This window comes from Pleurodeles waltl, chromosome 4_1, assembly GCF_031143425.1.
Source record: "Pleurodeles waltl isolate 20211129_DDA chromosome 4_1, aPleWal1.hap1.20221129, whole genome shotgun sequence".
Classification (NCBI taxonomy): domain Eukaryota; kingdom Metazoa; phylum Chordata; class Amphibia; order Caudata; family Salamandridae; genus Pleurodeles; species Pleurodeles waltl.
In genome coordinates, this window is record NC_090442.1 from 624051511 (window position 1) to 624075347 (window position 23837).

The 23837-nt window shown below is 43.8% G+C and overlaps 1 protein-coding gene across 13 annotated transcripts in view; it reads left to right on the forward strand.

Moving 5' to 3' along the window:
* SLC16A7 (solute carrier family 16 member 7) overlaps positions 1–23837 on the forward strand; it is a 475851-nt gene that overhangs the window by 105206 nt on the left and 346808 nt on the right. For 6 of the 13 annotated variants that reach the window (XM_069229064.1, XM_069229055.1, XM_069229058.1 and 3 more), the window contains exon 2: positions 4776–4836. The exons of 6 other annotated variants lie outside the window; for them this stretch is intronic. The gene's annotated coding sequence lies outside the window, so the exon portion shown is untranslated. Of the gene's footprint in view, positions 1–4775; positions 4837–12348; positions 12425–23837 lie in introns of all 13 variants that reach the window. One more of the 13 variants, XM_069229057.1, reaches the window with a different exon arrangement.

The following is a 23837-nucleotide window of genomic DNA, read 5'->3' on the forward strand; positions in this document are numbered from 1 at the left end:
TTAATTACATTTATAAGTAGCCTCCCTTAAATATTAACTGAATGAAGTTTTAGAGGGACATTTTCAGAAACGGTGCGTTCTTTCCTGTCTTCAGGTATCTCATCATATAGTAATGCAGAGGTGACAAATCTTCATAAGGCATTCAAAACGAAAGGGCTCACTCGTAGTGCGCCATCACTGACTATGAGAGCTGGATGAAATCGGTGAAATCAATCAACAGGCAAATTACAAATCGCTTAACTCAGAGGTTAAATTATATAGTTTATGACACATCTCCAGAGGGAAAAGGGGCATACAATTAGCGAAATAATATGACTATCCAAATATAGATTATATATTGCCTTGAAAAGACATCAATGACATATCTGGAAAGCTAGAGAGATGAGGAAAGCAATTGTGATTGGATATTCCCTTGCACAGTATCGGCGATTAGTATAATATCACAAGGCATAAGATTTAGGAAAGCCACTCATCGACTACTGGTTGTCCGTTTGCTGTAATCACACAATTATATTTTGACTATATATATTTTTGCAGTTGCCTATACAGTGCTCGGTACTGCATCAGCCCTTGAAATAATAGAATATTCCATGCACTCTTTTTTTACAAATATTTAAAAAACCTATGCCTTTTTGCCAGTTTTCAAAATGTCTTGGTTTTGGTAAAATTCCCATATTTTGCCGAAAATAATGTCTGTGAATGATGAAGCCCATTTGTGGTGAAAGGTCCCTGACATTCGTTGGACCACTAATTTGATTATGACAAGTATGTAGTTATTAGTTGCTGGAATGTGCAATTTGATATGCGCATTCTTTTTCTAGCAGCGAGGACATTTTGGGTGCGTGGCATGATTTCCTTTGCGGAGCACAGGCGGCGTTCTTGAAGACTGGAGGAAGAGCTCCACGTTTCAATGGCGTTGTCAAATCATGGCCTCATCTGTACCTTTCTTCTTAGCTGATTACATTTGTATCATTCTATGCAAACTGTTGTTGCCACAGTTAGCTCTTTCCGACATTTTCAAAATAATGTAAGCATTCCTCCAATAGAATATATCCATTAAGCTACCGTTTGTCCTTTAAGTATTTGTTTTTAAATCCGGTCACAAAAAAATAGAAGTCAGCAATATTCGTGAGTGTAAAATCACGGTTGCATTATTAGTGCAGTGGTTCCCTTGGTGGATTTTGCTGCTGTTCTACAGCTAAATGTGAAGAAGCAGATTCTGCGACTGACCGTCCTGGAAGAAAAAAATCTTGAAATAAGCAAGATCACAAGAGCGTTTGAGTGTTGCCAGGATTGGATGCCAGATGCACGGTTCTTTCTATCGCATGATAATGCCTAGCATCACAAGCTTCCTGGAGGCAGGCCAAAAGTACAAGTGTACCTATTTTAGATACAGACACTCATATCTCACATTCATTCAGCGAATTGTTTCCATTAAAGAACCGTACACCCTATTTTACCGGCGTACATGCTTGTCAGGATAGCTATATGCTCCTCCGTTTGCATCTGTTTGTCTCCAGGACGTGGCCTGTTTCCACCATTAAAGGAAAGTGGTGGGGTGTTCAGGAGGGGGATACAAGCATGCCAAAATCTTCCTAAAAATCTCACTCAAAGTTTTTCATTAAGCTTATCTAAATAAAAAAATACCACCTGACCTTCTGAGATGTCACTTGAAGGTGAAAGCGCGTGCAGTTGGACTGGAATGCACAATGCTATCACGAGGCGAGGCAGCCCTACGTCTATTTTCGCAGCAGATTAGAAAGGTGATTACTTTCTCCTTCAGCAGGACGTGTTTTTGATAAACAAAAATTGGCTCCAGCCTTACGGCGCCTAGATGTATCCTGCCTGCAAGTTATAGCTCGAGGCGCACCACTCCAGAATTTTAGGTGCAGTAACAGGCACAGCAGTAATTCCTCTTGCAATTTAGACGTGTGAAGTAAACGTACTTAACGCACGGGAGGAGTGAGAGGATCTAGTCTTATTTCTAAATGTCCACGTGGATCATGACGCCTTGATTTCATTCTTTGTTCCTATGCTTCGCCACATTATGTGATTACGAGGGTAGTGAGGAGCACCCCAAAAAGGGCAAATTCCTGGAATCCAGTAGTACAACTGTACATTAGCATACCCTTATGTGGATAATGTACACTTGCCACATGCTCGTTACTTTAAAAACACATAGACAAAGCCAGTTGCTTCGGCTCTTGCATAGTTAAAACGTGTTCACAATCATCCTTCACACCTAAAACGTGCAACAGCGGTGAAGACTGTCCTTACATACAGTACAAAGACAAAAAGGTATAACAAGCCTAAGTCGTAAACCATCATGGAACTGTCACATGTTCATAGAGTACATTTTTTTTCGGACAGTAAACCCTCACTCTCCAGGGGTGACATGCTGGGGTTCCCTCCTACATTCAAGGCAGTCACATTGTTTCAATGGACTACACAATATAGGGAGCTCTTTCCATGGAGAATTTATTTTGGTCAAAGAATTGAGATCCCTGCAGAGTTGTATATACAAATTTATCGAAAGGAACACGTAATCCGACTATAATGATAGTGCCAGTGATAACAATAAAAACATAAGGTGATGCTAGGTATAACCATTATTCCAACAAACGATGTTGGGAAAAACCATTAATCCCACATCTGTCAGTCGAAGTGTTGTGACCAGAAATAAAGCCCAAAGAGAAGGTCAAAGGTCTTCACCAGGACCTAGGATCCCTACTACTGTCTCTGTTCTAGTAGTGTGTGTAATGAGCACTGATATAGAGTAAAATAAAGTACCGAGCTAATAGATTGATGAAAGATATTCTTGTGGTCCAGTTAACATACATTAATAAAAGTAAATAGAGAGATGATGCATAGTGTTATATAATCCAGGGCTTTATAAAAGGCGAAACACAAATTGTAAATCAAGTTATTTATCACCTATAAATACATTTTACATCCAAGTGATTCACAACAAGCTCAAGCAAGTAATAAACACACCTAAATGTGACGCACATTACGTTAGATTCGAGTGTTCTATCTTACCCTTTGTTATATTTCCTGGACCCTTCAAATATATTCTTCCAATCACACACTCTCCCATGGAGTAATGTGTTGCTGGCCTAAACCTTTCTTCAGACCCCTCAACAAGGATTGAAGTGTTATCTGAATGCTACAGTACAACAACAGAATGGCTAGCCTGTCAACAGTTTATAAATAAAGAAATAAATTGTGGCTTAATCTGTTCGTTCCTCTCCGTTTTATAGACACAGTGACACTCATACAATGGAAGGAGAGATCAATATTCTCAATCTCTTGCGAACTCTCTCTCTCTCTCTCTCTCAAGCATAACATCCAGTGTCCAACTGGCAAGCATTTTCCTAGTTAATCCCATAGCAAATTCCTCCCATCCATCAGAGGTCTCGAAGCTTGTCCACTAATAAAAGTATTTGTCGATGTGCCCAATTAGTTGTGGCCACAACTAATTACAAATAGCACAAATCTGTTTGTTAAAAGTTATTTTTATCTAAATGCATGGTTTAAAACCTTGCAGCAGTTTTACGAGTTTTTTTTTTACTATTTCATAAATGTAAGATGGCTGAATAAATAAACTTTATTTCCAACCAATATAAGTATCATTTTAACAATCACCACTGTTTGTGGAAATAGTAAAACACAATATTCTCTGCTTTTTTGAATGTACGGACAATTTTTAGCCTGGCTTGATAGCGCAGGTGTCACCAGACAGTTATGTAAGAATCACCAGAAGAGGAGCTTTGGATCTGCCCGCATGTTTTCAGTGGGCAGAAGTTGTGTGGTTCCATTTTTTATAAATTTTATACATTAGTTATGCAGTTATGTCCTTGTGTAAAATATCATGTGAGATACTGGTAAACCGCATTTGAGCTTTTAATGTATTTTCACATAAATTTCACAAAATGTTGCAAAAAAGCTTACGTCATTTCAAACATCCCTACTATTCAGTTTGACCAATTTCCTTTGGAGTCATAAGTGTTCTAAGGTGCACCTTTGCAAAAGCTGGCTATCTTTGTCCTTGTCATCCTTAGAGCACCCAAACTATAAGGGATGCTTCTAGTGTAGAAGGGCACAGACAGCAGTGCGACACAGGCCGAATCACTCTCTTCAGCAAGGGAGCCAGCCAAAATCCAGTCCCAGTGTCCTGCTGGTTTTTCCTTCAAGCTGCCCTATGTCCTTTATCAGTCTGAGAACTTTAGGAGGCCAACTTTCCTGACCTCTGAAAATCACCATCAGAACTCTGGGTCCAGGAGAAAGCAGTTATCTGTGGCAGACAGAATTACTATGCCGGTCATGGTGTTAATATGTCTTCTTCAGATTCTAGAAGTGATCTTATTTGCAGATGGTGGGAGCTGCATGTTATTGTTGTAGCATGGCAGTGATAAGGTTGTCACTCTGCCCCACATAAAACTTTTTAGTCTTTCCTTTATGACCAAAACTGTCCGAGAAAGCAATATGACAGTGGTATACTAACTCAGCTTTCCGAGAACCCTAAGTTCGCCCAAGTTCATGATTACTAAACTGAAATAAAAAGACTGGCTTCAAATGCAGAGTACCTCTATGCCCTTTACATTTTAGAGTTTGAAAACACGAAATGGGATGTATTTCTTTAGTAACTTTCAGAGCCGAGGATTTTCTCAAGTAGAATCTTCACTATAAAGTGATATTTAAAACCATTTCTTTTGGAAGATATTTTATCGAGCTGTTTCCTGAACTGCATTATTTATAGTTTATTTTTCTATTAGTTTATTACAGGAGAGGAAACAAACCTTCCTAATTTCCAAAAAGCACAGCATACATTTACCAGTAAGTATGTTTATAACTATTTATGTTTTCATTCTCTGTTTTTGCCTCATTTTTATAGGAAATTTAGTCTAATTTCTTTTCTGTTTGCAACCTCAAAACATTTTCATCAAAGTACAAAAGGAGTTCAAAACACGGCAAATTCAATTTTCACTGCGTATTAAGATTATTTCCCCTACGCTGCAGCACCCGCTGATCGGTCCTATAAAGCGTTCCAAAATGACCCATTTGTTTTCTCGAAAAATAATGCAAAAATAAACTACAAAATATAATAAACTAACATCGCAATGCAAGGTTAGAATTCTGCAATAACATGTAATTGACTGCGGAATTATGGAAACAATTGTCCTTTGGGGAGGAGGTCCACAGATTTGGAAAAAGAATGATACGAAAAGTGACAAAATCACATTAGAACAGGTTGACAAACAAGCCAGTTTGTGTGCCCAATGTCTTATGGCCTCTTTGTTTGAATGGAAATTAAGGCGATGCAGAGGGGGAGAAATGATGAGAGAGGAAAGAAGAGCAAGAGAGACGCGCTCTGGGACTGTAAATGATGCCACTTTTAAACAGGGGTGGTTCCTTCACAATGGCGAAGGAGCGTCACCCCCCCCTTGCTAAGCTAGGAGCTGAAAGATAAAACAATACTTAATTATTGTTTTATCTTTTAGCTGCTGGCTCAGCCAGCAGCATGCTCAGGGAGGGGCGGGGCTGGGCCACAAGAGGTAGGAGGGGGGATGAGGAGAGACTGCACCTATGTACGCATGTTTGTTTGGCCGGCCATCTAAGGCAAGCCAAACACACATGCCCACTTACGTTTCTCCCGCCCGGCTTTGTTGAACAGCCGGGCTGGAGAAACTGCACAGACCCCCGGGTTGTGACTGAGCAGCAGTCCAAGCCACTCAGACCAATCCTGATGCTTTTCATGCTAGGTTTTAGCATGAAAGCAGTGCCAGGATTGCTGGGGAGCCTGTGCTGGTGTCCCAGTGAATGCTGGGTCACCAGAAGAAGAGGAACAATGAGTGAGGTGGGAGGTAATGGTGGTGACGGGAATAGGTACATTTTTAGAAAATATATTATTTATTTATTCCCCTCCCCTCCCCAACCTCTTCTGGCCACTCCCCTTGAGATGTAGGGCAGCCACCACTTCTTAGAAAGTCCACCTGTTAATGTAGGCTTGGGTCAGGAGTTATCCATTGCCACTGAATTAATAGAAACATCTGCATGTAAAATAATGGTGTGACGAATGGAGTGTGACACAAGCTTATCAAACTGTTTTTATGAATATTTAGATATTAATTTAGTGTGTACAAAACAGTTCATGTATATTAATTAGGTACAAAATGTCCATATGCATAATTTTATTTTGTTCTTCACCTGTAAAAACATTTTATTGCCCTTAACTAAAGTTTTTAAGGCGGTTCCAGATGCTGTGAGGTTATGTAGTTAAGGTTAATGACATAAATAAAACAATTTCCATTAGTGTGGATAACTAATAACAAAATGCTAAGTGGGCATGCTGTATGGACCATCTCCAGGAACTTTACGGCATTCTCAGTTTCCTTACAAATGAAATCAGTGATTTGCCTTGCCTGAGTTAGTGTGTCCTTTCACTACTCACTTGAAACAGAAGATTATTCCACCATGTAGAGTCTAGAGTTGAGACTCTAAATGAACTAAGACAAATGTACTTCAACCACAGCAAAGATGGATATAAAGGTGTTGAATGGTCTAAAGCTCTACAGCTTCTCCCAGCCTGTGCTCCGCCTGGGAAGAGGTGTGAAATTCTGCACAGGTATACAAGGATTTCATTAATCCTTCTTTTGGGTGATTAGTTAATCATTAATCACTCATACTCTTCATTGTTTTTAAAAAAAATGTTCATCGTTTTATTTGCATGCATATATCATGCACCATTAATTTTGAATACTTTCCCCTTTTGTTAAACTGATAAAATCTTACTAAGTGAAAACTAGAACAAGAAAACAATGTGTTGAAAGGGAAACCCAAAATTACACTGAAAAGAGCCCATCATTCATGCATTCAGGTGATGTTATCAAGATTTTAAAAAAAACTAAATAAGTTATGGCACTCAGTTATAGCACTGCAACAAACTTGCATAAAAGAGAAACCCCGATGTTCAAAATTGAGCCTTTCTGGATAGCCAGTGTGTATAGTAGTTAATCATGGGAAATATTTCATTATCCATTATTGAGTGTTACTTGTAGCCCTGTGTTTCGTCTCTCAAAGTGAGGATTCAGCCATCATGATTGCATCAATTTTACCTGTGTATTTAAAGCCCACAACTGGTATTGTTTAGAAAGTGAGAGGGGACTATCGCAATGAAGATCATCCATATAGTGTTGACATTAATTTCAACCTCACAGTTGGTAAGTGAAAGACGCCTCTTACTTTAAAAGTCCCCTCCATCTTGACCTGATGTGTTATGCTAAATTGACAATTGTCATATATTTTGTACAGCAAGAAAATTAGTAAAAATCGTAACTTGTCCCTCAAATGTCAAACAAACATTTAAATAATATTACATTGGAATTATAGACAAATCGTTACAAATAAGAGATTGAATGAGGTGAAAACTTTGAGTGCTCAGGTAACCACAACTATGGAACACTTTTAAATACCACACACCCTACCTTGTGCGGTGATTTCAATAATACTTAAAAAGTAGCTTTTCCCTTTCAAAAGGATTATTTTAACAAGTCGCAGTGCAATATTGACACTTGCAGCAGTAAGGCTACAGTGCTACACTTGATACAATTTCTTCCTTTTCATGGTAGTGAATAGCACAATAAGTGCTGTAGGCCACAGGTGACATCTAACTTTTATGCCATGAGTAGTTTTCTGCACCATATACTTTGAGGTTCTAGAAAAGTTAATTAGGCTAATCATGGGTTAGCCAATTTCTACATATATTAGGAATTGGAGCACATAGACTGGGCACTGGGCAGCAATGCCCAGTGTTCAGATTCTAAAAAACAGAAACAACCAGCAACTAAATTCAGCACAAAATGGGGAGTGACCACACAGAAAGGGACTTTTCTAACATAGGACCAACAAAAAGATATGATTGGGTGCCTCGGGCATTCTCTGTGTATATATGCACTAGCTGCACTCATCACATAATCCATCATGCACTGTGTACCTTGTTGATTTTCACCAGAAACTTGTTTCTAGCTCAAAGGGATCAGTGCTACACAAGTGAAACACTGACAGAAAGTTTGCAGAAATTGTCCGGTTAGTTTCAGATGTTGATTGGTGTAATTAGCCATTAAATGGGAGGCAAAGTTGCCCAGAAAGCAAACGTCCACATTTTAGGCACTGGAAGAATGACTTTTCTTCCGCAGCAGGAAAAAAGTTTTTAAGTACCTAAGTGTAATTCAAACATGGAGAATTGAATTATTAATTGTTTGCTGTCACTGTTATCACAGTTTCGTGTTCCCATCATCCACAATGTTCTCAAATCTGCTGCAGTTGTTTCACAGCTTGTTTGTTTGTTATTTGCTGAATGTATTTCAGGACATTCAGGCTTGCAAGAATTATAAATATGTTGCAAATTATTTTAAGTTCAGAAGTCTTGAATTGTAACATACTTAATATTGAGATATTTGTTTAAATTGGGTTACTGGTTGACTGGAGTGTGAGCAGCAACCACAGTTGTTGTCAGGGTAAGGCACTAGCAAACCCCAAATTAACCTATACTCAACCCTTTGGTAGGTTGACATGGAGCAGCCAGTCTTAACTTAGAGGCAATGTGTAAAGTATGTATGCAACAGTTCAAACAGAAAAACAGTGAAAACACCACACAAAAAAATCCCACACCAGATTAGAAAAATAGAGCAGAACTTAATAAATAAAACAAGACTAAAACTACAAACAATAAATAGAACCAGAATTATGAATTATCAAAGTTTAAACTGCAATACAGCACCCAAAAGCAGAAAGTGCCAACCGCAACTATCTGGTCATGCTGGACTGGGTCACAGTCAAAAGTTCAAGCTGACCACGATGGAGCAGGGGCCAGATACAGTCCTAGATTAGCCCTGCTAAAATTTTACCTTCTCAAGTTTTGTACCAAGGGTTTAGTTCGTGCGGATATATTTGGCGGGAGCAACAAGAGCATTGTTGGTGATGGTCGACGTGGTGTGAAGAACAGGCCGGGTATCACGGATCAATCAATCAATCAATCAATCATAGTATTTATAAAGCGCGCTATGTACCCGTCAGGGTTTCGAGGCGCTGAGGGGGGGGGGGGAGGGGAGTGCTGCTGGTTTATCGGTCGAAGAGCCAGGTCTTGAGGAGCCTTCTGAATGCGAGGAGGTCCTGGGTCTGGCGAAGGGATGTGGGGAGAGAGTTCCAGGTCTTGGCGGCGAGGAAGGAGAAGGATCTGCCACCGGATGTCTTGCGCTGGATTCGGGGTACGATGGCGAGGGCGAGGTTGGCGGATCGGAGTTGACGTGTTGGGGTGTAGAAGTGAAGTCTGGTGTTGAGGTAGGAGGGTCCGGTGTTGTGAAGTGCCTTGTGAGCGTGGGTCAGGAGTTTGAAGGTGATCCTCTTGTCTACCGGGAGCCAGTGGAGTTCCTTTAGGTGAGGGGAGATGTGACTTCGGCGGGGTATGTTGAGGATCAGTCGGGCGGAGGCATTTTGGATACGTTGGAGGCGTTTGATGTCTTTGGTTGGGATGCCTGTGTAGAGTGCGTTGCCGTAGTCAAGTCTGCTGCTGACGAGGGCCTGGGTCACCGTCTTTCTGGTTTCTGTTGGAATCCACTTGAAAATTCTGCGGAGCATTCGGAGGGTGTTGAAACAGGAGGAGGAGACGGCGCTGACCTGTTTGGACATGGTGAGGGCGGAGTCCAGGATGAAGCCGAGGTTTCTTGCGTGGCTGGCAGGGGTGGGTGGGGGTCCGAGGACGGAGGGCCACCATGAGTCGTTCCAGGCCGAGGGGGTGCGTCCGAGGATGAGGACTTCCGTCTTGTCGGAGTTGAGTTTCAGGCGACTGTTGTTCATCCAATCGGCGATAGATTTTAGTCCCTCGTGGAGGTTTGTTTTGGCGGTGAGCGGGTCTTTGGTCAGGGAGAGGACGAGCTGGGTATCGTCGGCGTAGGAGATGATGCTGAGATGATGTTGGCGGGCCAGTTGAGCGAGGGGGGCCATGTAGACGTTGAACAACGTGGGGCTGAGGGAGGATCCTTGGGGGACGCCGCAGATGAGGTTGGTGGCTTTGGAGCGGAAAGGGGAGAGACGGACTCTCTGCGTTCTGTCGGAGAGGAAGGATGAGGTGGGATGAAGCGTCACGTTGGTGATCCACAGGGGCGGAAGATGCTTGAAGTGTGAAGAGAGGGTCTTGCAACAACTTGCATTGATTTTACATGCGAGTGGTGCGGATGCGGTGCAAACAGGCCCGTTAGTGGTCATGAAGAGCCCAAAAGCTTAACAACTGAAGAGCCACACCCAGGGCCCAGGAACTGAGAGACTCCTCTTGGGGGTTAGAAACCTGTTGAAGATGGATCCAGGAGCTGTGGGGAGCCTGTTATTTTCCTGACGCTCAGATTACTAGGTCAGCAGACTAGCCCTTTGAGTCACTCTGGGGTCCTGGATTCAAGATGGAGTTGCAGGTCCAGTTCTTCCTCAACAGGCAAGAAGGCAGTAGGCAGCAGGTCAACACAGCAAGGCAGCAGGTCTGGCAAAGTAGCAGTCCTTTCAGAACAGCAGTCCTTCTTCCTTGCAGAACATCCACAGGCGAATATCCACAGGCATATCACAATAATGAGGAGAGAGAAGCCAAAAATCTGGGTTCCCTCAGCCTCCCAAATGTTAGACCATACAATGTCAAAGTCAAATTTATTATTTCAGCTCTTAGCCATACAATAATTAGAAGACAATTAAAAAGAATACAATAAATACAGTGCAATTATTAAAAGGAAGAAAGGGGAGCATACTAAAGATGAAACGTTAAAAAGCACAATCATAATCATGCAACATTACATCCAAATTTAACAATCGTAAAAACATGGGGTCAATGAAGGTGCAAGTGCAAAAAGGAAATACTTTGATAGTATAAGCCAGTCCACCATTAAGAGCAGTGTAATATTCCAACTAAGTGGACAGCAAAAATAGGACACTTATACGAATTGCCCCACTGAGGGAAGGCAGGCTTCTCTCTGGAGGCCCATGCAAGATATATAATTCAGTCATGGCACACAGTATATAGGGCCTCTTAAGTTAAGCTGAGCTATTCCCTAACATGGGTGGCCAATCTTTCTTATAGGGCCTCACCACCCATAGGAATGACGCAACAGCGTTAACCTGTAGAGCATCCGACCTCGTGCACACTGCCACTGCCGAATTAATATTTCTAATCACATGGAATTTAAAGAGAGGAATCAGTCTGCACCATTGGGGGGGAATCATATTTCTTACAGAACAGGATGAGGTAGGTTAGGTTATCTATCCAATCAAATCTACAGTCACAGTGGTCTGCTCCCACGGCAAACCTATGGGTGCGCGTTAGAGGTCCCCAGTCGGCAGGATGCCCAATCTAAACTTTACACACACAATTCTTCTAAACTCAGGCTATAACATATCCATGCACACGGGCCATGGGTGTTACTAAATTAATGCCTCAACTCCAGGCATTTGTTCATCATCATATGCACCTGGTACCATTCTTCGATTAAGTCTGTGTTGTTTTGCCTGACATTTCTGGTAGCAGCCCATAGGGATCCTATTTGTAAGTCAATTAAAACGTTCTGGACATGAGCTGACCACGTTCTCCCCCTGCACTCCTTTTTGTGGGTAGCATCTTCAATTGTTTTCAGATAAACAGCAGTCTTTGGCTTTTTTATCAGCCTAAATCAATAGAGGTTTGGTCTTTACACTGTGGTTTCGGAGATTGGAGTGAACTTTAACTCCCCATAGAGTGCCACCAGCCCCAACCCCAGCAGGTCTCTAAGAAAGTTATTCTCAGCCACCTGAAGTGGTCGCACATTCGCAAACCCCCAGAGCCACTACCCTCTGCTTATATGTTTGTGAAATGGTGCTGATGCTTCTGGTGCCACCTTTGCACCTAAATTTCAGTACCACACCCGCCATTTGTCTTAGGGCTTGAACTGCCTTCTGCACCTGGTCCCATTGTAGCTTCACTGAAAAACAGATACCTAGGTCAACAAACTGCTTAGCAATTTCTAAATTGGCATCCACAATCACCGGGGCCCTCTTAGAACTGGGAGATGGCCTGAGTACCATGCTTTTTGTTTTGCTACCATTGATAGTCAGGGTTTTCCTGGTACAGTATTCCATAAACTGCTGCAAGAATCTACTGGTGGCATTCTTATTTTGTGCCATTAATACAGTGTAATCTGCATAAAGCATCAATGGAACCCTTTTTCCAGCTATAATGGGGATATCTAAAGCAGTGGTTTCTAAACTTTTTTTTATCTGCGGCTCCCTTGACCTATATTGACAATTGCCCGTGACTCCCCATTATGTCACTTTTTTCAGGTGGGGCAATGTGAGCCCGGCCCCAGGAGTACCCCCATTTCTCTGCCTGAAAATAACTGGGATGAAGTCGATGAAGGTACCATAATCATATTGGTAACAAAATAAAAATATAACAGTTGTTTACTCTAGGAAAACACTTTAATTTGATTAAGTCAGAAACAATACAATAATAAATATTAATTGCCAAAAATGTTCCAATAACTATTGTTGTGGGAGTGATAGTGCAAGCCCTTTCCTGAGGCGGCTGCAGGCCTAGTGGGGCTGTGAGGTTAATCCAATACAGAGAACTAAAGTTCCGGGCCTACACTACTGGGCCAATATAGGTTTCTACACTGTTTATTACTCCCTTCTCGACCCATGTAACCAGCTCTCAGAACCTTCTGGTGTCTTTCCCATGAGAGCACTCCTCAATTCCTCCCAGAGTGCCAGCTATTGCAACGATTTCTTGGTTTTCAAGAGGAGTTTGTACTTTCCCTGAAGCTCCAGAAACAGCAATTCACATTTGTTGCCAGAATGGCACCGTACCATGGCGACAAAAACATCTTTGTTCATTTTATTACATTCATCATCAAACCAACTGGCCCCAGCACTTCCGCTTCCTCCCTTATGATCCATGGTATTGATTCTGGAGGACTTGGACCACAGGGCCATCAGCTCCTTTACTATCCCCTCATAGGCTACCATCACTCTCTCATTGTCATTACAGAGAGGGTCCAAAATTATAGGTTCAAATCTGTCCATAATATCTTCAAGGAGAGGGGGATCTTTCTGATATTTCTCACTGCTCCATCGTATTCTCTGTCTTCTATTTGATGGAGTAATTATTGGCCCAAAGTAACCCCTTGGGACTTTTCCACACTACCTGACCATCAAGAACAGAGTTTTAAGCAAAGTACTACAGGGTCATGGACGCGCTCCACCCTTCTTACAACAGTCAAATCGTATACCAATTCCCACCCGTCTACAAGATATAATTGATTAGTGTCGGCCTTCTCCCGTTATCAAATGTCGACATGGCGGTACAGTCTGAGGGGTTGCGGCCATTGGTGAAACGCATGTGATAATTTATCAAGAGATCAGAGAACGCATCCATTCTTGTTGGATTTAAAATGAACCAAGGTTGTTTCAGTGATACCCTGCCAGCAATCTTCCATTAAAACCTCATTGTTAATGATCGCCTCAGATGGCTGCATATTAAAATCGCCACAAACTATGACAAAATACTTTCCTATTTTCCCCTCCTTAATGGCTTCCACTTAGCCACCTCCTCCTTGACGCTCTCAATATAGGATACAAAATATTCCCATATCCCTTGAACAGTTGGGGACCATTCCTGGAGGCATGTGAACATTCAGTATATCAACCACTCTGTTTTCAGAACCAGACAGCCAAATTTTCATTTTCTGGACATTGGATGTTAGTTTTGCTGCTCCCAGTTGTGCAGTTCTACATTTCAATTTAGAGAACACCTAAACGGAATCTCCCCTCCCCCCGAGGGCCGTCTCTTCTTGCTCTGAGTAGCTTAGCTATAGTTTTCAAGGAACCCATTTACAGTGACTCCCTCAGTAGCCCAAATTTCCTAGAAGCAACAAATGGAAAACTTTTTAATAAACTTTAACTAGTCATCATCCTCGGTTTTGCCAGTCAAGCCAGAAATGTTCCAAGGTTGCACAAGAGGATAGTCATCACCTATCCAACCCATTGTGTCCACTTTGTGAGAGCCTACTTGGGTTACAGCAGTTGTCACAGGAGGTGGGGTTGACCAAACTCAGTCTAAACCCCGCCATACTCTCCAGGGGGAGGGGCCAGTGTTGCTGCTAACCATGACCATTCTGTACAAACAGGCTTTATTTCTCTGCTCTCTGTGTTTAGGACTTCTCTCGTCCTTGAGTTTTTTCGTGACGTGATGCGTAAGTTCTAATATACCGCTCCATTTCTAATCTCTGAGTTACTCTTTTTGGTCCCCCCTCTGGGAACTTATAGATTGTGGGACACTCCTGGCTGGTGGGTGCCATTTGCACTTGATGAAGACCTGATGTAACACCCTCATAAATGAGACCTGAGCAGGGCAAAATATCAACCCCCCATGATAAGGAAATTGTCAACCTGGCTGAGCACCAATATGGTAATACAAGATAGATTAATTCAACCTTTGCCGTGTAACCAGTGTTCCCCCTTGGGGCTAGCCCATGATCCTTGGTGAACAGTTTCACCGCCCTCTGGTAGCACAACAAGACCACTCTTAACTCGGGGATTGCACAGAAAAGGGTCAACAATATAGATCTATTTAAGGGCTTTGCAAAGCCAATGTCTGGAAAGTGGTCACTACTTTGCAGACAGCAGTCTGCTACTTCCCGGTCAGCTGAGGCAGTGTAGCTGTCCTGCTGGTAGCCTTTTTTTACAATTTGACCCCCACAGTACTTTCTGCCCTAACAAAGTCTGAAACCAGAGGATTAAGACCAGTTGTTGTTCCAGCCGCACCTGTACAGTTGGCACTGTCGCCAGCAGGGCTAGGTTCTGGCACTGTTGATGGCCCAGGCTTTTTGGCCCTGTCTGTTGTGGGTCACCGCTGTGACTCTATTTATAAGATGAGTTCTCCTCTTGGCTTTCTTTTTCCCTTTTGATTTTCATGCGGGATGTATCGCATGATTATTATATTCAGAATCTTGGTCTTAACCACCTGGCGAGGAGATGCCTGGCTTATTAGTGGCACTGTTGTTGTTTCCCACCTTTTTTGGTTTGGAAAGGGTTAAATCACAGGCGGCTTTACTTCATTAGAGCCAGTCTTAGCCGTGCCATCTGTTTGAGCCACATCATTCTTATTGTCACCCTTAGGGTTTGCAAATAGCCACGTTGGGGAGTATACAGGAAGGGAGGGATCTGTTGTTCCTTTATTCTATTGTTTGCCCTTCTTCAATCCTAATGATTGAACTTGCACTTTTATGATTGGTGGGTGGCAGTAAAGACATCCCATGGTTGAACAGTGGAGTATCTGCATGCCTCTAAGCACTAGCTTTGACCACAGGCACAGATTCCTCCATGCCGGGGATAGCTCCCAATCCTAGACACTTGATTTCATTGCTATTACTTGGTAATTTCATCAGTTTTTGTTAGTCTTGCCAGGGGAGCAGATGGTCCAGATATAGTTAGGCAAACTTGGATTGTGTCCCTCATCATTAGGAGATTATTAAAGTGGGGTGTATCCTGGTCTATCAGTCTTGTCAGATCTTCTGGGGGATGGGGGGGGTCTGTCTGGTAAGCTGCTTCCCGTTTTCCAGCAGAATGTGTCTGGGTCAGCAGAAATACTATATGATCCGACCCACTTAGCAACTTTTCTAGAAGCAAAAGGATCAAAACCAGGATTCTATAAAGATCATTCATAGCCTCTGAGAGTACAGAATCTTGTGGGACCTCAAAATTGGGTGAAATAGACCCCAGGGACTGGTTTCATATGTTGTTCAAGAAGATTGAGTCGTCAAAGTGGGGCCTTTCCATGTAGACTCTGCTACGTTCTGCCGGTGGGGTGTCTGAGGCAACTCGAGCCTCTACAGAGTCTTCCAATAAGATGATCTGGCCCGCTAAGCCCCTGGACCTCTCTTTGGCACCTCTTTATGTGCCTGTCCACATGCTGGACCACCAAGCGGTACATCGGGCATAGTATAATCCAAAAACATTAGGGAACTGGTGCTTTATTATCATTATCTGGGCTTTTATCAACCCGCTAGGCAGGCACTCCTGCAAGGCTAGCTAGTGGGTAGCTGGTCAGCTCATGGGGGGGTATGAACAGGAGTTTTGCTGGACTTTTCTACATGCTCTATCAGGGGACACCACTAGGCGCTGTGAGGCTTCCATTACACTGATTTGCGGATAAGGGTTGTATTTGCTCCTCAAGCTGGGATTGAGGCCCTTAGACAGCACTACCATCCCCATAGTCACTGTTGCACTTGTGGCCCGTCCCTTATCGGATTGTACTGTCCACTCTGTCTTCACTATAAAGGGTTGGATTGCTTTTACCAAGGCCCAATTCTGGAGCTATCTGTTTTCCAGGTCAGCTGCTTGCTGGGGTTTCAGGACTCAGCACATTACCATTAGACTGTACTAATACACTCTTTTGAGACCTTTCTGTAGAAACTTGTTATTAATTTGAGAGCAGATCTGCCTACAGCCTTAGAATTCAGGAGTGCCGTGTGGTGTACCACCTGATTCTGCACACCTTTTGTCAGCCACTGGTTCGGGACCCTTCATGTACTGCCCTTTCTTTTTGAATAGTTTGCATGTAATTTAGAATAGACTCTCAACGAACGCCTCAGGCCATCTATTTGCTATGTCTATTTGTTTGTGTCATGACAAAGTTGCAGTATCTTAGTACTTTTTAGGAATGCATAGGACTATCCTTATTTCCACTTTTCAGAGCAGGCTATGTCTATAATCTTTCTGCAACCCTCCACCCTCCAATCACCAACCAATAGGAAGGACTACTGCCTCCAAGTCCTAATACAAACATTCAACACAACTGCAGAATAGGAGGAGTGCGTGCAGGGTCCAACGGGGTCCGGCAGTTAGGAGGATGGGGCTGTGGCTATTATTGAAGGGAGAACAGCATCTGTGGCAGGGATAAAATTCATAAGTTCAGGGTTCAAAATTCACAGATTAAGGATTCAAAATAAAAAATTAGAGGGTTATCCCTTCCTCTCTGTACCCTAAATCCTACCAGTGGTAGATAGTGAAACCCTAAATTCTCTAAGATTTGTTATTAGGATCCACACCCACAGGTACCACCTATGGCATGCTTCATCATCGGATCCTCACCCACTGCACCTAATGTGAGTGGGTGGGCTTAATGCACTTTGCAATGAAGCACTTACTAAACAGGGATTTCTCTAGTTAAAATTGCCTTTAGGTTGCTCAGTTTGTGTTTTTAATCTGAGGTCCTTTGGCTCCCCCTCATGGGTAGAGGCCACCTGGTCCTTACTGGTCACTGGCAGCTCCACTTTCCACAAACCGCAAGTTTTGTGTGTACCAAGGCTTGTTGGCAGAACCCAGAGACGCAAACCTGACTGCAATCCTCCTTCTGGCGTGGGACATCACCTGCATTCTCCAGGAACCCAAGTTCGTCTTCTTGGGTGCAGTGCTGACTCTTCTTCTTCACCCATGGTTCACCTCCTGGACTCTGCTGTGCTTCTTGGACTTGGCCCCCTTCTGCCACAGGTCTTCTTGTCCAGGAATCACTGTTGGTGTCTTGCAGTGTCTTCTAGGCTTTGCATAATTCTTCTCTTCTCTGTGTGTGATCCAGGGAATTTACAGTGATTTACCCCTGCTTTCATGGTCGCTAGGGTGGGGTGTGGTACATACCTTTGGGATTTCCTAGTACTCCCAGCTCCCCTCTACACACTACACTTACGTAGGTGGGGGACTGACTTTCGCATTCCACTTTCTTAGTATAGGGTTTGTGCGCCCCAAGCTTATTTCTAACTATTGTGATTTTCACTAATTGCACAGTTTTTTAACTCCTTTATGCCTATTTCTGCATACTAGTGTATATAATTTGTGTATTACTTACCTCCTAAGGGAGTATAGTCTCTATGGTATTTTTGGTATTTGTGTCACCAAAATAAAATACCTGAGTACTGAGTTTCTTTCATGTGTGTAAGTACTAAGTGTGACTACAGCGGTATTGCATGAGCTTTGCCTGTCTCCTAGATAAACCTTGGCTGCTCATCCACAGCTTCCTCTAGAGAGCCTGGCTTCTAGACACTGACTACACTACACTACACTAATGAGGGATACCTGGACTTGGTATAAGATGTAAGTACCATAGGTACCCACCACACACCAGGCCAGCCTCCTACAGGGGATCCCTAGTGGAAATTGTTAACACAAACACTAACTTTTGCAGGATTTCTTCTTGGTATTGTTCTGTTCTACAGGTGGATTTATTTTTCCCTTTTGCTCTTACGGCTATATGAGTCAGCTACAGGCACAGATCAGCTGGCCTGTAGACTAGCTCTTGGAGTCACTCTGGGGTTCTGGGTTCAAGATGAAGTTGTGGGTCCAGTTTGTCTTTCCCAGGCAAGAGGGAAGCACGTCAGCATAGGAGGACAGCAGTTTATCTAGAGCAGCAGCCCAGCAGAGTGGCAGTCCTGGTAGCAGAAAAGCAGTCCTTCTTCCAGGCAGAGTATCTAAAGGCCCAGAAGTGTACTGAAGTGGTTGTGTCTGAAGTCTTTCTTTTATACACATTTCTGCCTAAGGAGAGGGAAGAAACTGTGCCTGCCCTGGCCCCAGACTAACTGCAGGGGGTATGTAGCCCTGTGGTTGGAGAAAGGACACAGCCTATTCAGGTCTAAGTGAGGCTGGACCCAGCTCCTCCTTTCCATCCTACTAGTGATGGCCCATGAATTCACACCTAAGCTCCCACTGTGTGTGGCTATCTAGGAGGAATACACAAAGGCCAGCTGGCAACTGCACCCAGTCATGTGACCCAGGCAGGCACCAAATGGTTAAGGCAAGAAAATGCCAGCTTTCTAAAAGTGGCCTTTTCAGAACTGTAACAAAAAATCCAACTTCACCATAAGTTAGGATTTTAAATTGTGATTCTTCTGGTTAGGGGTATTCATGGGCAATGGCTCCATTGTTATATTGTTTTTCTGCGCCATTGAGTTCTGAAGTGAATCAGTGTTGATCCTGGTCTTGATGAGTTTGTCTGTTTTTCACAGCTCTAGAGTCTGTCCCATTGTGCAAAGACTCTTCGATTCATTATCTTTATCTTGCTCTTGTATGGTGCCTGCTCTTCTCCTTGAGCTTTCTGTTGTTTAGAGACAAGACTCACCTGCCCTCGAGGCCCTTTAGGCCACTGCATAGGCCAGGCCATCTTCGGAGAATAAAGACGCACTAAACGTGATGGAACTGACACTCTTCAAAAGGTGTCTGTAGTGCCATTCTTAAGTCTCCTGGGTTGACTTCCACACACAGTCTGCAACCTCAGCATCTCACTGGAGCAGGATGAGAGCTTTTGCAACTCTTGATCAGTGTCCCGCAGCAAAAATACCCTGAATCAGTGACAAGATAGGTGGGCCTACGGCATAAAGTCCAAGTCTGCTTTTGTAATGCTGCACATCTTTGGGGAGGCTGATCCACTCGGCACCAAATAAGAGCAATCAGGTGAGTCTCCTGATCTTCTGGCATGCCAGCCCAATCCTGAAATGATCGACTCTGATGTCTTGGAGCCAGCGGAGGGAGAAGTTCTGTAGGAAGAAGAGGCATCCAAGGAAGCACATTCACCTTGGTTTATCCCGGTCTACATTTGAAAACCATGCCCTGCATGTGCACTGTAGACAGCCAAGTCTCCATCATAATCAAGAAATGGTTGCACATCAGAGCCCAGCACCTCCCATCAAGGGGCCAGGCAGTAAGCCCTGTGCTTGTGCCGCAGCCTTCTTTTGCACCACTGTCCTCCAGCATTGGTCGACACTAAAGCAGGGCCTCAGAGCCAAGAAAAGATCTTTCCAGAGTCTCAACCCTTGGCAAGGCTCGAGTCCATGGGTACTCATCAGTGTCAAACTCTCAAAGCCAGCTATTCTAATTCCGAAATTGCCATTGGCTCTGAAGTTGTCCACTTCAGAATGCGAAGAAAGGCTAATTCTTAAGAGACTGCACCAGGAGCTAGACAAGAGGCAAGAGTGAATTTTTATCCATCCTCACACAGGCTAGATCTCGGCCTCGGAAAAGTCTCTACCAAAGAAATTAAGAATTTCCTTTGAAGATATCCTACCACCAGACTCTTCTGGGTCTCAATTCCTCTCCAAAAGGCCCAAGTACAAATCTTCTGCTTGTCCTCCTCTTCCTGCTCCTTCACCACCCACAGCATCACCACCTCCTCCACCTCTGCCACCACCTTCAACTTCTCCACCACCTCCAGCTCCACCTCCTCCACCACCTCCTATGACTTCATCTCTGGGGTAACCTGAATTCTTGGTTGAGACACTCTCCAAACCAGAGCTTTGTGTATAATACCTCCCTATACTCAATGCGATGATAAACTTTGCCCCTGAGATCTTTAAGGATGGGGTCATATCACGGGTGATAACACCTGATTGAGACGAAATATAAACCAGCACCTTCTGACCCACTCTAACCAGGGGTCATGTCCCACTGTATTCTCTGGTTGTTACCACCACCAGAAAACGGGCAGTAGTCCAGGCAGAGGACAAAGCTCTGCCTCTTAAAAAGGAGAGCACATGAATTGGTGCTACATGGAAGAGAGTAGCACTGGGTGCAGCCCCCCAGGGGTGCATCCCAATTCAGTACACCTCCTTTCCCGGAACAATAGAGCTCACTGGGAGGAGATGGGTGTGCTCCTGTTCAGACCACAGGTTGCCACTGTTTGAAAAAATCAAAAAGGACTCAAAAACCACCAAGGCGATGGGTACCCTTGACCCCTTTAGGTTCATTCTGGCTGGGCCTCCTTACAGAAGCAGCAAGCAAGAGGTGGGTCAAAAGCCACTTACCAAGAACCAAATCAGTCCTACCACTAGAAGCACCGGGTTTATCACCAACAGGGTGGCAGAGGATTTGCACAAGGGGGAAGAGATCCAAAGCACTTGCACTTGTGACAAGGAGTCTCTACCTCAGGAACTGCCTCTCCCCTCCCCTCTGATCCCACTACACCTGTTGGAGGAAGACTTCAGGGTTTTTCGACTACTGGGAGGAAATCACCACAGATCAGAGGTCTGTACTTATCATCAAGCACAGCTACTGCCTGGAGCTCATTTCAAACTCACCAAAGATCCCAACTCACACCCTCAGTCCAGAGCATCTCCCTTTATTGCAAGAGGAGTTGCCGGTGTTCTTACTCAAATGAGCCATAGACCTAACGCCCTGACAACACCATGGAAAAAGCATCTACCCCCTGTAGTTCCTTATTCTCTGAAACTAATAAACAAACCTCTGCATCTCAACAGATACATCCTGTCTGGACTTTTGCACATGGTCACTGGACAAGATGACATCCCCTGGCTATAGCAAGGCAACTAGATCTAGAGCTAAACCTGAAGGATGACTGCTTTCACATACCACTTCATCAAGCTGATCGCTGCTACTTCTGCTTCATGGTATGTGGTCAACATAACCAGTAGAAGGTACCACCCTTCAGTGTCAGCAGAGCCCTAGGGGTCTTCACCAAGTGTTTAGTGGTGGTAGCCACTCACTTCAGAAGGAGAAAAATGCTGCTCTTCCCCTACTTAGACCACAGGCTGATCAAGAGTTCAGGTAGTCAGAAATGCCCAGCTGATAGACAGCAATCTCACTCCTTCACAGTCTGGGGTACACAGAGAATGCCACAAAATCACACTGGGACCTGTTCTAGGTCCAACCCTTCCTACGGTCACTCTTAATCTCAGCTTACGGCAAAGCTTACCCCAGCGCCGAAAGCAAACTGCCATTCTAATACCTACTGCTTCTTTTTCATTTACTGTACATATGGCAATGCACCTTCTAGGAATGACGGCCTCATGCACTGGCATAGTGCCCCATGCCAGACTCTATATATGCCCGCTCCAGGAGTGCCTCTCATACCAGTGGTCACAAATGGAGGATCAGTTTGAAGATCTCCTGCTGGTACTGCCCAGTACCCATCACTGTCTTCAGTGGTGAAACAGCAACAGTCTGTTGCTGGACAGACTCCGCACAGACCCTATCCCTTAAGTGACCATCACCATAGGCACATCTCTAGTCAGATTGGGAGCACACCTCAACAACATGACAGTCCAGGGTCTTTGGCCACCTAAAATGGTTTCTACATCAACCATCTGGAATTGTTAACCATTCTTCGAGCCCTCAAAGCCTTCAACAGATTCAAGGCAAGGTAGTCCTTGTGTGCACAGACAACATAACATCCATGTATTACCTAAAAAAGCAGGGAGGCACGCACTTCTCTCAGTTTTTGGCCCTAGCACAGCAAATCTGGCATTGGGCCATCCATCACCAAGTTAATCTCCTAGGAAAGTATCCTCCAGGATTCGAGAATGACTTTCCACACTTGCTCAATAAGTCCATGAATGGGAACTCTGCCCACAAGTCCTTGGTCCTTATTTTTACAGATGGGGCGTCCTAATCATAAGCCATTTTGACACGTTTAGAAATGCAAAATGCCCAAAGTTCGCTTACATGTTTCCGTACCCCCAGTCCATGAGCAATGTTCTGTTGATGAATTGGTCATGGATCTTTGTGTATGCTTTTACTCTCCTCCCACTGATATTGAATATAGTCCTGAAGTCAAACATCCGTCACCCTCATCCTGGTGACTCCAATGTGTGCCAGAAAAACATGGTTCTCACCCCTTGTAGAAATGTCAATTGCCTCTTATGAGAAGCTCCCCAACAGACAGGACCTCCTCACACTAAATCGTGGAAAGATCAGACCCCCAGACACCTCAGACTGGCTATTTGGCTCCTGGAGTCCTAGAGTTTGGTTACCTAAGTCTACCTCAAGAGTGCATGGGTATACTTAGAGTAGGCACGCTGCACATACCTGCTATGCTGCCAAGTGGAAGCGTTTAGTCCCCTATTGTACTCCAGATAACATAAAACCTCTAATGTCTATGGCACAAGACATTTGTTACCTAGTACACTTGTCGGGTTAGCCTATTCATTAATTTGGCTACACCTAGCCACCATTGCTGCGTATATGCAGTACATGAAAAACGAGTCCCTCTTCAAAACCCCTCTTTAAAGCTTTTATGGAGGGCCTTAAACATGACATTCCACCAAGAGTACTTCCAACTTCTCTCTGGAATCTCAATATTTTCCTTTCCAGGCTTATGGGGTCCCCTTTTGAGCCACTCAATTCATGCCATTTGCAGTTTCTATCTTGGAAGGTTGCCTTTCTGGTAGCCTTCACGTCTCTGCGGCTTTTCAGTGAACTGCAGGCCCTCTCATCAAAGAAGCCTTTCCTTTCAGGTCCACATTAAAAAAGTGGTTTTGGAAAATGCTCATGTAAGGTGATCCCCACATTCTACCGTAATTAGACAATTGATTTTCCAGTCTTTTTTCTATGACCCAACTCAGTATCTGAAAGAGAACTCTGCATACTTTATGTCAAGTACGCGGTTATGTTTATATCGATTGGACCAAATCCTTCTCCAAAAAAGCAACAGCTATTTGTAGACTTTTCACAGCCTCATTAAGGACTTATAATTTCACAGCAAGGATCACCAGTTGGACTGTTAAATGCATCTAGACCTGTTATACTAAAGCTAAAAGCCTGGGGCAGTCAGGAACCCTACCTTCCCACCTCAGGTCACACTCCCAAACAGGATGGTACTATGGCTTTACTAGGTATAGAAACTGTGGGAGACTGCTATGCAAAGGGCACACTTTGCACGTTGGACTCCTTAGTGGAGAAAGAGGGACTGTCACAATTTCTCATGTGTGGGGTAATAGAGGCAGTCCTGAGGGGCCTATTGGCGGGGGGATGGCAAAGCCATGGACTCATGA